Below are 12731 nucleotides of genomic sequence, written 5' to 3' on the forward strand. Positions count from 1 at the left end.
AAATCCCCATTCCTTCCTGATCAGCTGAGACTTGGGAGGCAGAGAATAGATGGGGACAGGGCCAGTCAGAGGAGGTATTTACTAGTTCTCCAAACTACTCAAAATTTCTGCTACCAGGTCTCCAGAACTGGTCAGAACTGCTGAATACCACCTCTAGCCCATTACCTGTTTATGAGCTTTCTGAATACACACCAAGTATGTCAAACATAATGCTGAACCAGATAGCCTAGTTGTTTAAGACTAAGTCAATCTTCTAATTTTCCTTTATCTGTATTTTCATCTAGTGTCTACTTTGTTGCAAGATTTTCTCCAATGCAATTAGGCAAAGAACTTGATCTTTATAAGGCAGGAAGCCCTAATCCTCCTCTTGTGGAAAGATAATAAAACTGACACAGGAAACATTGGCATCTTCTCTAAATATCTGAGGATCCTGAAAAATTCTCTGTTATAAACAGAAAGCATTTCTTATCTGAAGAAAACCAGAGAGATGCATAAAATGGCCAGAGGGGATCTAGAGGGATATATTTTAAGAACAAACACAGTTCTCCATTTAGTCCTACAGAGAGATGTCCTCATAGTAGAGTTGTTACAATTTCAGAAGGCAATGGTACTGTTAAATGGCAGTATCTCTCTTTATAACATGAGGCATAACACAAGCAGTTTATAAAATAAAGGATAATAAGTTTCTCAAGATAAAATAATCCACTCCCCTTAAATATGAAAATGCAAAATTAATTTGCATATTTCGAGATACAAAAAGTCATTATGACTCACACAGCTGCTGCAAAATCAGTGAGGATGCTCAAAGGATTTATAGCCCTTGGGAGAGCATTGCCAGAGCTGTACAACAGATTGTCACTTTATCTTTAAGGTTGGAGAGAGAGCTCAAACGAGAGAGTGGAAAAATATTGGGACATCTATTCCACACTGCAATCCTATCCACCTTCTAATTGCACAACATTCCTTTTATAGAGATGGATGAGCATATTGAAAATCTTAGAACTGTGTTCACACTTGCACCTAATTATGGCACAAACATACCCTAGCATCATCTTTTCTGGGAAGATTGTGTTTGCTTGTCATTACTTTCATGTTATGAGTGAAATAAGTTTAAAATCTCTCTGACACCATGCAAGGATAATTTTGGGGTGTATAAATAGTTAGCTTTTGGTATCCATTACATTAGCAGGAAGTCAAATGATTGAAGTGATCTAAAACAAATGAGACCAGCAACAATGGGGAGAGGAAATTTAATGTTAGTATAATTTTTTACTGAGTTTAGGATGCTCAATTCAGCAGTGAAGAAACACCCTCAGATATTTGCCAGGTCAGAGTTCACTAAAGTCCTGGAATCTGACATGTAAATTTCACTTGTGAATTTTCCATTTCAGGAAGAGTTGTCATTTTGGTTACAAAAAACATACATAGGACAAGAATGAGGAACCTTTTGTCCACCATATGCTCCTGATTTACAATTCATAGCGTTCCTCCTCACCATCCTCCATTAGCCTTGCTAATTGGGCTTTCAGGGAGCTGTAGTTCAGCAATATTTATTTATTTATTTATTTATATTTGGTGCTTCTAGACTGCCCCCTCTCCCAGAAGGGACTCGGGGCGGTGTACAGTCCATAGAGAATATCACAAAATACAATAAAAAGTTAAATATGTACAGTTTGGAGGAGGTTAAAATGCAATTAAAAGAACTGTACAAAGCTAATATAAATATAAGTTTTAAATCCCTAAAACGGACACAACAAATTAAAAAACCCCTAAGATAACCAGATAATAATACATTTGCCAGGAGGGACAGTTGTAATTATGCCAGGCCTGCTAATCGGAACAGGTGAGTCTTCAATTTTTGCCGGAAGGAGCGGAGGTCAGAAGTGGTTCTAATGTCGGGGGGGGGAGGTCATTCCAGAGGGTTGGGCCCATCACAGAGAAGGCCCTACTCCTTGGTGTCGCCCGTTGCCATTGCCTAGTGGACGGCACCAGGAGAAGTCCCTCCCTGTGTGAGCGAATTGGCCGCAGGGATGTATGTGGGAGGATGCGATCCCGCAAGTAACTAGGTCCCGTGCCATGGAGCGCTTTAAAGATGGTAATCAGCACCTTAGTTGAAAGTCCCCCTCCCTATTCCGATTTAGAACAATAAAATATTTGAGAATGAAATTAAGCTTTTAAGCAAATCTACCTATCTAGCTTTCTCTTACAGTCATGAGGCAGAAGATACACTGATGGAGACTAAATCTCCATGAAAGTCTTCCTTGTTATTTTTGTAGAGATAAGATGATCCACAATCTGCTACTGTTCCAAATTAGATTCCTCCATGAACGGCATGGTCAAATTTGATTCAAGATCTCAGGCCTTACTTTCAGTCATGTAAAATTGGGTGAAAATCAGAGATTAACCCCTTTATCTAACTGAAATCACCTTTGGGGGGAAATTTACTGGTGCAAATTCAAGGTTGGAAGTAATAATAGGGATGTACCATACATGATAAAATAGGATTGCAGCCTACTTTTCAGAACCAGAGTGCTGATCCAACTGGGATTCTACTTCTCTCCTTCACTAACTTTTCAAGCAGACAATTTGTCTCACTATTTCTCATTTAGCTTGAAGATTGGGATCCTTTCCATGCTTTTCCTGGAATGTCACTGGACTCTATGGAATGACATTCTGAACAAATATGCATATAATTTACAAAAGTCACATTTTTTAAAATCACTGTTTGGCCCTTGTGAATAAGGGGAAATGCAAGTATGGAAATCTGTTTTGAAAACAATGGGATTTGTTGATATTAAGGATAATGACACTTGGGGCAGCCTATTTCTAAACATCTGAAAGTAGCAAGATGGTAGAAGCCAGGAATATAGTGGTATTTTCAGCTCTGTCTTCCAACACCAGAGCCTCGTTTTTTCAAATGGTAAAGTTGACCTTATGGACTTGAGAGCTGCTCCCTATCTTATCTCTTTCATTTACAGTAAAGAAACAACCTTATGTCATGGAAGGAATGTGTATCTGTTTTGACTTATGAAACAGAAATATGCATACCAAACTGTTGTTTTGACTTGCAACTGCATTCCCCTGTGGGTTTCTTACATTTTGCTTTTTATTACTATATACAAAGCTACCAGCATTGAAAAAAGTACATTGTTTAAAGATTAAACTATTGTATTGTGAGATTTTGAAAAATCGTTACATCAATTTTTCTTAATGCTGAAGCTTTGAAAAATATCAAATTTTTTTGCAACAGAACTATGTAATGTTAATAATTCATGGCACAGTTTTGTAGCTAAAACACTGCTAGAGGAAAATAAAATAGTTTGTCCTTCACTGACAATGCAAGTTCATTTTCACTTCAAAGAGGATATGCCTCTTTTATGGTACAGATGTTTGATTCTGCTTATAATAGTCACATTGATACTAGATGAATTTTCCCCACTCTAGTATTTTGAACCAAATTAAGTACATCAAAAAGCAAGCTTTGCAAAAACCTTTTTCCTGCCCTCTGCTTGAATATGGAAACCTGGTGGACATTACTATGCCTTGTAGGAAGTTAAATCCCACTGCTCTCCTAGAAAGCAAATGAAATATCCTAGGAAATATTGAAAAAGCAGAATATTATATTTCCCTGGATAAGAAATGGAGAAACATGTTTTTAGGCAGAAAACAGACTCACTCTTAATAGCTCCCACTTTTCTCAATGGTCCATTAAAGCCTGAGCTAGTCTACTTTACCTAACAAAGATAGCATTAGCTTTCTATAGAAACTCACCACATGATATCTGGGAAGAAGCAATGCTCAACCAAACCTGGACTCAAAACACAACCTAGAGAATTGCTCCTGCATGGCCCCATGGGAGTCTGACAACCAATCAGAATACATTTCTTACACAGGAACAGGAAACAAAGAGGTGGGGCCCAACAGAGAGTATAAAGCCAGGAACTTTCAGCATCTCTCTCTCTCTTCTTCGTCACCCAACATCTTGAAGCATGCGATCACCTTTTCTGTTCAGGACCTCAAACCATGTGGTCCTGTCCACCAATAAACCATCTTTCCAAGCAGCCTCCATGTTTTCAGTGTCTTTTTCTCCACTTGGAACTGAACCCAGAAGGACATTTCTTTCAACAGCCTAAAATGAGCACTTTCTGCAAAATATGTATCTATGGAAGAAAGATCAGATGTAGAAGACTTAAGCATGGTACCTTTGTTACTCTAGAGATATAAATATTTAGATTGTTAACTAAGGACTTCAGCAGAAAAATCCTTTTCCAAATTTCACAGTCCACATGTAACTATTCTATTTACATGGACAAAAGGAAAAACTGGGTCTTTTTACTAGCCATTTTAGACATTGTTTTTTAATAAGTATTCTAACTGAACTGAAATTATTATCTCTTATTTCTAAACTTTTGTATTCTGCTAAAAATATTTATTGGGGAAAAAAACCCCAAAGCAAAACATACAGGTGTGGATTGAAGAATAAAGTAAATAAAAGGGATATCTACAAATCTCCCGTCCAATTCTTTGGAAGGTTTGTTGATAGATTACCAATTGGAACTGACAAAGAAAAGCACAATCCAGACACAACTTTCTGGGAGAACTTACGATCTTTGCTTTAATTAGCCAAATCCCTGTATTTGTTGCTATTATGGAAGAATCAGTATTGCCTAACATTTAAACAACTAAATGTATTTGCGGGGAAATTATTCTGTGAAGTATTATTTAATACAATTTATTGAAGAAATGAAATCTGTGCTATGGTCTTCAGCATCTGTGGATGACAAGTTTATCTTTTAAGTTGTCTCTCTTCCATAATTATTATGCCATGAATTGCTATGAGGCAAATATGCAGCTTGCATCCAAGACAAAAAATTGAGGAAATAACAAAAACTACCAAATATACAAATCCTACCAATTGCTCAGAAAGGACTAAGCATGCTTAGCCAACTCAGAACAACATTTTGATAACAAAATGAATGCTACAAAGGGGTAATAATTGAACATTGAATCCATTCTACACTACAAGTCCCACTGGGAAATTACTCTTACTCCCCAGAAAATGTGGTTCCTTCTCATTAGTGCTGAGACACATGACTTCTCAGTGTGTTTAAAAGCATAAATTGGTCAGGTTGCGTAAGGCCAAATGGTGGCAGCAAGGCTAACCTCTTGCCTTCATTCCTTCTTTTGGAGAGAAAAAAAATATTTCTGTCATTGGCTCATTTGTGTGAAATGGGTATCACTGAAAGAAGTAATTGCCTGAGTCAACACCTTACATATGGAAATGGCTTTTTATTGTAATTAATTCCCTTAACAGATCTTCATGTACTGCCTGGAGGAAGTATCTTTGAAACTCATAAAAATCAAACTATATTAAATTGTTCTTTAATAATACATTGGAGTGAGAGTTTTCTGTCTTACACACAGTTTTCCTCGAACTCAGAAGAGTGGCTGACTGAGCTGTTGTAGTAAGGTTAAGTGCATTTCGCAGTGTCTTTTTACCCTTTATCGTTTAATTATGCTATTTACCCTCGAAGGTTGGATACACTGTCAAATTGTTATAGTTACCTAGCAACATTAAGAAACAACTTTAGATAAGGCCAATCCTTGAGAAACGTTTTAAACATTTTTTAAAAACCCATGTTTAAGTGTCATTGTAGAGCAGGGGTGTCCAAACTTGGGAACTTTAAGACTTGTGGACTTCAACTCCCAGAATGGCTGGCTGGGGAATTCTGGGAGTTGAAGTCCACAGGTCTTAAAGTTCCTAAGTTTGGACACCCCTGTTGTAGAGCAAAGCTACCAAAAGCGAAAGTCCTTCATCCGCCTTGCTCTCAAGAAGGGAGTCCAACATTGGCAACTTTTAAGATTTGTGGACTTCAACTCTCAGAATTCCCCACACTGGCTGGGGAATTCTGGGAGTTGAAGTCTTCAAGGTTGGGTAATACCTCTGCTCTAAAGCGACCGCCCCACCCCCCAACTTGGACACTCTGTCCTTTAAGGCCACTGCCAGGATTCGTAAGAAATTTGGCGGAGTCGCTTCAAGGCTCCGAAAGCGCGAGGCGCGCACGGGCCCGTCCTCTAGAGAAGCAGAGAGGGCAGAGTTTCCGCCAGTCCGGAGCCTGGCTCCAGTTCCCTCCCCCAGGTGTGTCTTCAGCCGAGAAACCTCGGGCGTGTCACAGGAAGCAGGCTCGCGTCCGAGAGGCGGGGCGTCCCACGTACCCCAAGCACCACTTTTATCCGGGGCTAGACCTCCAAGCCCCCTCCTTTTCCTTCCAGCCCCGTGACGCGACTTTCTCACGTCGCTCAAGTATGCAAGCATAGCCATATAAGGCAGGCAGACTTTTCCACCTTTCCTCTCTGTGTGTGTGTGTGCTCTATTGCCGAGCTGTGGGGAGCTAGTCTGCAAAGAGGCCGCCTTACCTTAGAAGGCTATGGCTGTCTGGGCCTCTTTGCAGAGCCCCAAGCTACGCCGCCCCGCCAAAAACTATAGGAACCTCAATCCTTAAATTCCTCCGGAGGTGAAGAAGCAGCAATTTCCGGAACGTGAGCAATCCCGTTGGCTCAAAAGGAAGCGGGCAGGAGGGTTCAGGACAAGAAACAATGGATGGGAACTAATCAAAGAGAGAAGCAACCTGGAATTGAGAAACTTTATAATAGTGAGGACAATTAACCAGTGGAAGCTTGCCTTCAGACGTTGTGGTGCTTCATCCCTGAAGGTTTTTAAGAAGAGCCTGGACAGTCACTTGTCTGAAATGGTATAGGATCTCCTGCTTGAGCAGGGGGCTGGATTAGAAGACCTCCAAGGTCCCTTCCAGCTCTATTCTGATATCCAGTAGTTCTCCAGGGACAAAGCTTGGCGCAGACTGGGACACTGAATAGGAAAGATTGTTTTGTAGGTGCTTTCCTGTCCAGACAAGGATTTTGCTGTACAATCAGCCTCCTTATTCAAATGTGAGTGGAGATAAGTTAGGTTAAGATGTTTCCTCCTCCACCACTGTTTCTTCTCTGGAAACAAATCCGGTTTATGTCACCCCCAAATGTTTTCCTTGCTTCAAGAAAGGTGAATTTTGGAGATCCAGACTCTCCATCATTCTCCTTCAAAATCTATAATAATGTACTACAAGAAATGTAACCATTTTAATTTCTAAAGCAACGGTTCTGCAACTTTTTAATGGGCTTAACAATTACTTGAACACTTATCTAAAAATGTTAAATTAGAGCCAAGCTAATGATTATCTAACGGGCAAAGTCCAACAGGAATATTTTTTCAGCAAAAGTCTCACTGCTGCTGCTTTTCAAGTGCATAGCAACTTTCATTAAGTCCTACTTTTCCTCCTGAATGTTTGTAGCACCTTTCATCAGTCAGAATAGTTTCAAACTTTTAAACAATATATCCATATATTCACAGGTCTAAATGGATTAATGTACTTAATGATGTACTTTAAGATAAACAGATGCTATCAGCACAACTCTTGGCTTTATTCTCATTTAAACTGGAAGAGAGACAACTTTATTATTTTTTAAAAATTGGTTATAGCAGTGGTCTTATATGTGAGTGGTCTTATTTATGCTTAGTTATTTCAATGGCAGGAACGCAGTGATCTAGCAGTTTAAGACACTGTTCTGAAGACATGCGAGTAGATAAATAGGTAACACTTCATTGGGAAGGTAACAGCATTTCATGCACCTCGGCCTGCCAGGGAGATGCTAGATGTTTGAGCTGGTTTCAGAAAGAGCTGAGTAAATGAGAATTTTTTTGCTGATGTATGCTGAAAAATCTGTAAAAGAAGTCAGAATGTGCTTCACTGATTAGAGAAACACTTTCAATTGTGTCAACTATGTCAAGCTGTAGAATGTGCTTAAAAATAACTTCTAGAGCAACTTATTATCTTTATGTGAAATGTATACAGGTAATTCTCACTTAACAATGGTAACCTGGACTGGAATTATCACTGCTAATCCATGTGCTTGTAAAATGTAATGTCATGAGACTGCATGGCTTAGCAACAGCATTCTGGCAGTCCCTGGTTACCATTGTTAAGTGAGGACCTCAAGTGACTGTGATTTCTGCTAGGTGCTTGCTGGCTTCCGCAATGCCTTTTGCTTGTGGGAAGCCAGCATGGATTGTGATCACATGACCATGGGGACACTGGCAGTTGGAAATCCGGGCCAGTTGTTGAGCGCCTCAATTGCTATCGTGATTGTTGGGTTATCACAACAGCCAGATCTCTGAGGACTGGTTATAACTACCACTCATTCAGCCCTTTCACAAGTTTTGAATGGTTGTTGAACAAGTGGTTGTTAATCAAGGACCACCTGTACACATGTCAGGAAATTACAGACAAAAAATGGCAAAAAGGACAGCCTCCAAGTTGGGAAAGGAGCAAGAAGAAGACTGTACATTCTCCCCTTACTTTGTCAATTATATGTGGAATAAATATTGAAAAAAGCTGTGTTGGAAGATGAATGTGGTTTTTAAACTGGAAGAAGAAACATCAACCTGCACTATGCTGACGACACCAACTGCTGACAATACAAGTGATCTGCAAGTTCTGCTAACGAAAGTCAAAGTTCAGAGTGAAAAAATGGGACTAGGACTAAAGTGGACTGAACTAATAACTAATAAAGCAACTAGCCTTACAACAACAAAAATACCGAAGTGATGTACCAGTGTAATAGTGGCATCCTTTTTTAAAAGGATTTTTTTTTGAGTGGTTACAGCAATGTGATATACTAAATAAACTATCAGATAACCTAAAAAAGTAACACCACCACAACTTCTGCAGATGTGCTGCTGATTTGGGTAATATGATCCTGAGAGCCTCTGAAATATGTAAAAATGGGAGGGTGCCCCACTGTCCAGAGGGAGAAAGTTCATCATGTCTGAACTGCAGGAACCCATGAGAAGCTGGTAGAACGTTTGTATTACATCCACCTTAAAAATAGCTTTGTATATTTCAAGTCCCCATTATAGGCCTACAATGATACATCAGTAGATACACCTTCTAACTCTGGTTCCTACAGCATTAAGAGATATTTTCCTTCCCACCTTGTCCTAAAAACTATATTATTTTTAAGGTTCTTTGTACAACAGCAGCAAGCAACAGTGTCATACTGATTTAGCTGGTTTTCTCATCCTTGGTGGTTTAATGACATACTTCTTTTGATTGAGTTCAATTGTCACTTATTCTTTCATCTACTTCCAAAATTACATCCCACCCATTCCCACAACAACTTTTTTAAAAAAAGGGAAAACAGTATAAAATTGCAAAACTGCTCTGGATGTAGGCTACAATGTTAGAAGCTACTAACAGCCCAGTCATTCAACATGGCGATTGTGGAGTTCCAGAAATTGGTAAAAGTGTTTTTTCAGTTCTCATCCCTGGAAAGAAATAGATACATTTATTTTCACCAGAAAGTGGTAAACATGCTTCCACAGCAACTTCCCAGGCAATATATATTTGAGGGCAGTGGAGAGACACTAATTAGTCCAATTTCATAGCTAAATGCAATTTAGAATCCATTATTTTGCTCTCTGCATTAGTGCAATTTTTTGCTTTCTTATTGTTCCCTCAGGTAGCGGTGTCAGATCTACTTAATCAGATCTACTTAAAAGCTATCATGAGAAGAAATTATCGTATATTTTGTCTGTTGGGATATTATCTGCTCTAGCCAATGCACTGGAATATTTGGATTTTGTTTCAGCCATGTGGTTCTTCTGTCAGCTTTCCTTAGCTGTCTATCTGCTGCTATCTGAATGTGGGAGAAATGTCTTGGTTACGTGTAAGTCTCACAACTGCTGGAGACAGGAGCACTGTAACATATTTAATCACTTAATTTATGGTGAAATTAAGAATAAAGCACCAGAGCATTTCTCTGATGATAACTAAAGAAACTATGAAACCAAATATATCACTGATATTTTTTCTATCCTGCTCTATGGAGTGGAGAGATGGTCTCTGACAGAAAGCCACTTGAAGAAACTAGAACAGAGGTGTCAAACTCACAGTCTGGATGCGTGCTGGCCCCGCCCCATTTAGCAAAGGGGGAAAAAGTCCTGATACGTCACGTGATGACACGAGTTTGACACCCCTAGACTAGAAGCATTTATAATGTGGATTTACAGGCAACTGTTATGTATAAGTTGGGTTGACAAAATCAGAAATGTGGAAATGATAAACCACCTGTGAAAGCCAAGGTAAATCATCAAAACCATAAAAAAAGCAGAAGTTAGAGTATTTTGGACATGTGATGTGATGCCCAGCAAAATATGGCATACTTCACTTAATCCTCCAAGGAAAGATAGAGGGCAAACAGTCAGAAGAAGAACATTATGGCTTCAAAATCTAAGGGACTGGTTTGGACAACACTCAACAGCACTTTTTCGCGTGGCTGTTGATCATTGCCAACATGATCACCAATGTCCCTTGACGGATATGGCACAAGAAGAAGACACATGCAACTTTTCAACATTTTTACTGATATATTTTTCTGAAACCAGCAATCAGAAGCTGCAGTCCTATCTAAAGTCAAGCAGTGACACCTGTGGGGTAGAACTGTCAAAGAAGACAAGATTGTGGTAGTGAAACTCCAGCCCTACCCTTTATGTATGTGGAATGATTTCTTGACTTGGTGGGGGGCTTTGGTTGCAGATCATCTTATTATTCATTTGACTTAATTGTAAAATGCTACGAGCCCATTTGATTTGACAGCATGCAGACGTAATAAATGAATAGTTTTATCATAAATGTACTCAGGTTGTAGTTTTATGCAAACTTAGGGATATTCCATTGAATCTAATGGTTATTATTTCACTGCCCACATGTGTAGGATCTGCTTGCATATGTAAAAAAGTGTCATTGTTCAATTAAATTTTCTTAAATGCTCATAAGAACAGAATTGAAAAATGCATGTGGAAGGACAGCGTTCTTATTCTGAAAAGCTAACAACAAAAGAAAAAATATTGTTAATTACTGCTCTAATATTTTATTAAGATTTCATCCAGCAAATTTTATAACAAGATTGTGATGATGACAGATTATTCCCTGCTAATGGAGCTAGTTTATGCACTCATTTAATATCAAAGGCCATAATGAATGAACATCTGTGTGGCCAGATTGTTAATGAGGAAAATCAATTTTGTCCTGAACTGTTTCAGCAGTAGTACAGACCAAATTTTCTTTTCCTCCCACATAAATTTCTCTTCTATATATAGTAGTCCTCAATTTACAACCATAATTAAGCCCAACATTTCTATTGTTAACCAAGGCAGTTGTTAACTGAGTTGTGCCTAATTTTGTGACTTTTTTTGCCATAGTTGTTAAGCAAATCACTGCAGTTAAGTGAATCGCAGGGTCATTAAGTGTTCACTGCAGTTAAGTGAATCGCATGGTCATTAAGAGGGGAGATTATGGGTTTGTTAATATCTGTTTAAAAGACAGATTGAGTCCTCTGGTTTCTTTTGTTGTTTCTCTCTAGTTTTCTTTAGTTTCTTTGCACTTCACATTTTTTCTTCTCTTTTTTCTTTATTAGATTTGATTTTTAATGAAAAAATATTTAATAAACTATTTAAAAACTTCAAATTTTCAGGAAAAAATCATGCATTTTAGCAGCATACTAATAAATAAAGTCAATACTGCATATAAATAAACCACAATTAAAGCACTGTGAAGGCAAGTATTGCATTTTAGTTTGAAAACTGAGCTGATATAATCAATGTGAGAAGATTGGGCAAAGATGAGGAAGACACAGGAATGGGTGTTATACATTGTGCTTCCTTTTTGTATGCACTGGAATGAGGAGAAGTCATAATTTGGAAGCAAGACAATCATTGAATTATACTCTTTGTATCTGCTTCCTTGTCAACTGGAGAGAAAGAAAATTAGCCTTGATGGCCTTCTCATCTTTTTTGTGTATTATCTGGACTTTAGGGCTAGCGTTAAGTGAAGATAATTATGGTTCTTGACTTTAAACTATTTTGTAGACAACTGAGTTATGAAACCACGAAGATGTGGAAGAGTGTCTTAATAATTGCAGTCTTGATATAATGTAGATTGAATTAATTGACTTTGTATTTCACAGGGACATTCCTGCAAATTACCTAAGCCTGTAAAAAAAATGTGAACACCCTGTAATTTTCTAAATGTGAATTCTCCTATTAATCATTTTTAGGTTTTGACAGCTTTCCAAGTCAAACCATAGGATATGTATCTATGCTCTAAATCCCAACTCCTTATTTCCCCCAATTATCTCACCCAAATTAAAATGAAAACAGTGTACCTGCCTGCTTTAACCAAGTTACAGCTCTGTATAGGAGATCTCTTACCACTACTCCTTTTTTAGTTATTAAAATCTAATAGTAAAGTGAGATTGTATGGATGCTGTTTCTCAAGTTGGGGTAAAGAAGTCGTATTGTGAGAAACCATATGGAGAGATAGAAACAAGGACACTTTGGCAACAACAGAACTGATTGGCGGTCACTTAAAAAGCTGGCCAAAAGTCCTTGTGGAATTTAGTCCTTAGATGATGTTATCAATTTGTTTAAAGTTCTCATTTGAATGGACCATAGATCCTTTGGTCAGCATTAGTTATGATAAATTAGAAGAATGCCCAGCAGCCCCCATTTACACAATATGCTTATCTGCTCCCGTAGTCAGCCCATCACACAAATAGCTGTCCCAGGAGAGTTAACTACCCTTATCTATTCCACGATTAGCATGAACAGCATCTATCTT

The 12731-nt window shown here is 38.4% G+C and overlaps 1 long non-coding RNA gene across 1 annotated transcript in view; it reads right to left on the reverse strand.

Moving 5' to 3' along the window:
* Window positions 1–9280, reverse strand: part of LOC309384361 — a 28551-nt gene extending 19271 nt beyond the window's left edge. The window contains exons 1-2 of the long non-coding RNA XR_014174044.1: window positions 6418–9280; window positions 4000–4160 (exon numbers count right to left, since the gene is read on the reverse strand). This is a non-coding gene — a long non-coding RNA (uncharacterized lncRNA). The remainder of the gene's footprint in view (window positions 1–3999; window positions 4161–6417) is intronic.
* Window positions 9281–12731: the final 3451 nt, after the last annotated feature.

This window comes from Natrix helvetica (genome assembly GCF_964273705.1).
Source record: "Natrix helvetica genome assembly, chromosome: 1".
Classification (NCBI taxonomy): domain Eukaryota; kingdom Metazoa; phylum Chordata; class Lepidosauria; order Squamata; family Natricidae; genus Natrix; species Natrix helvetica.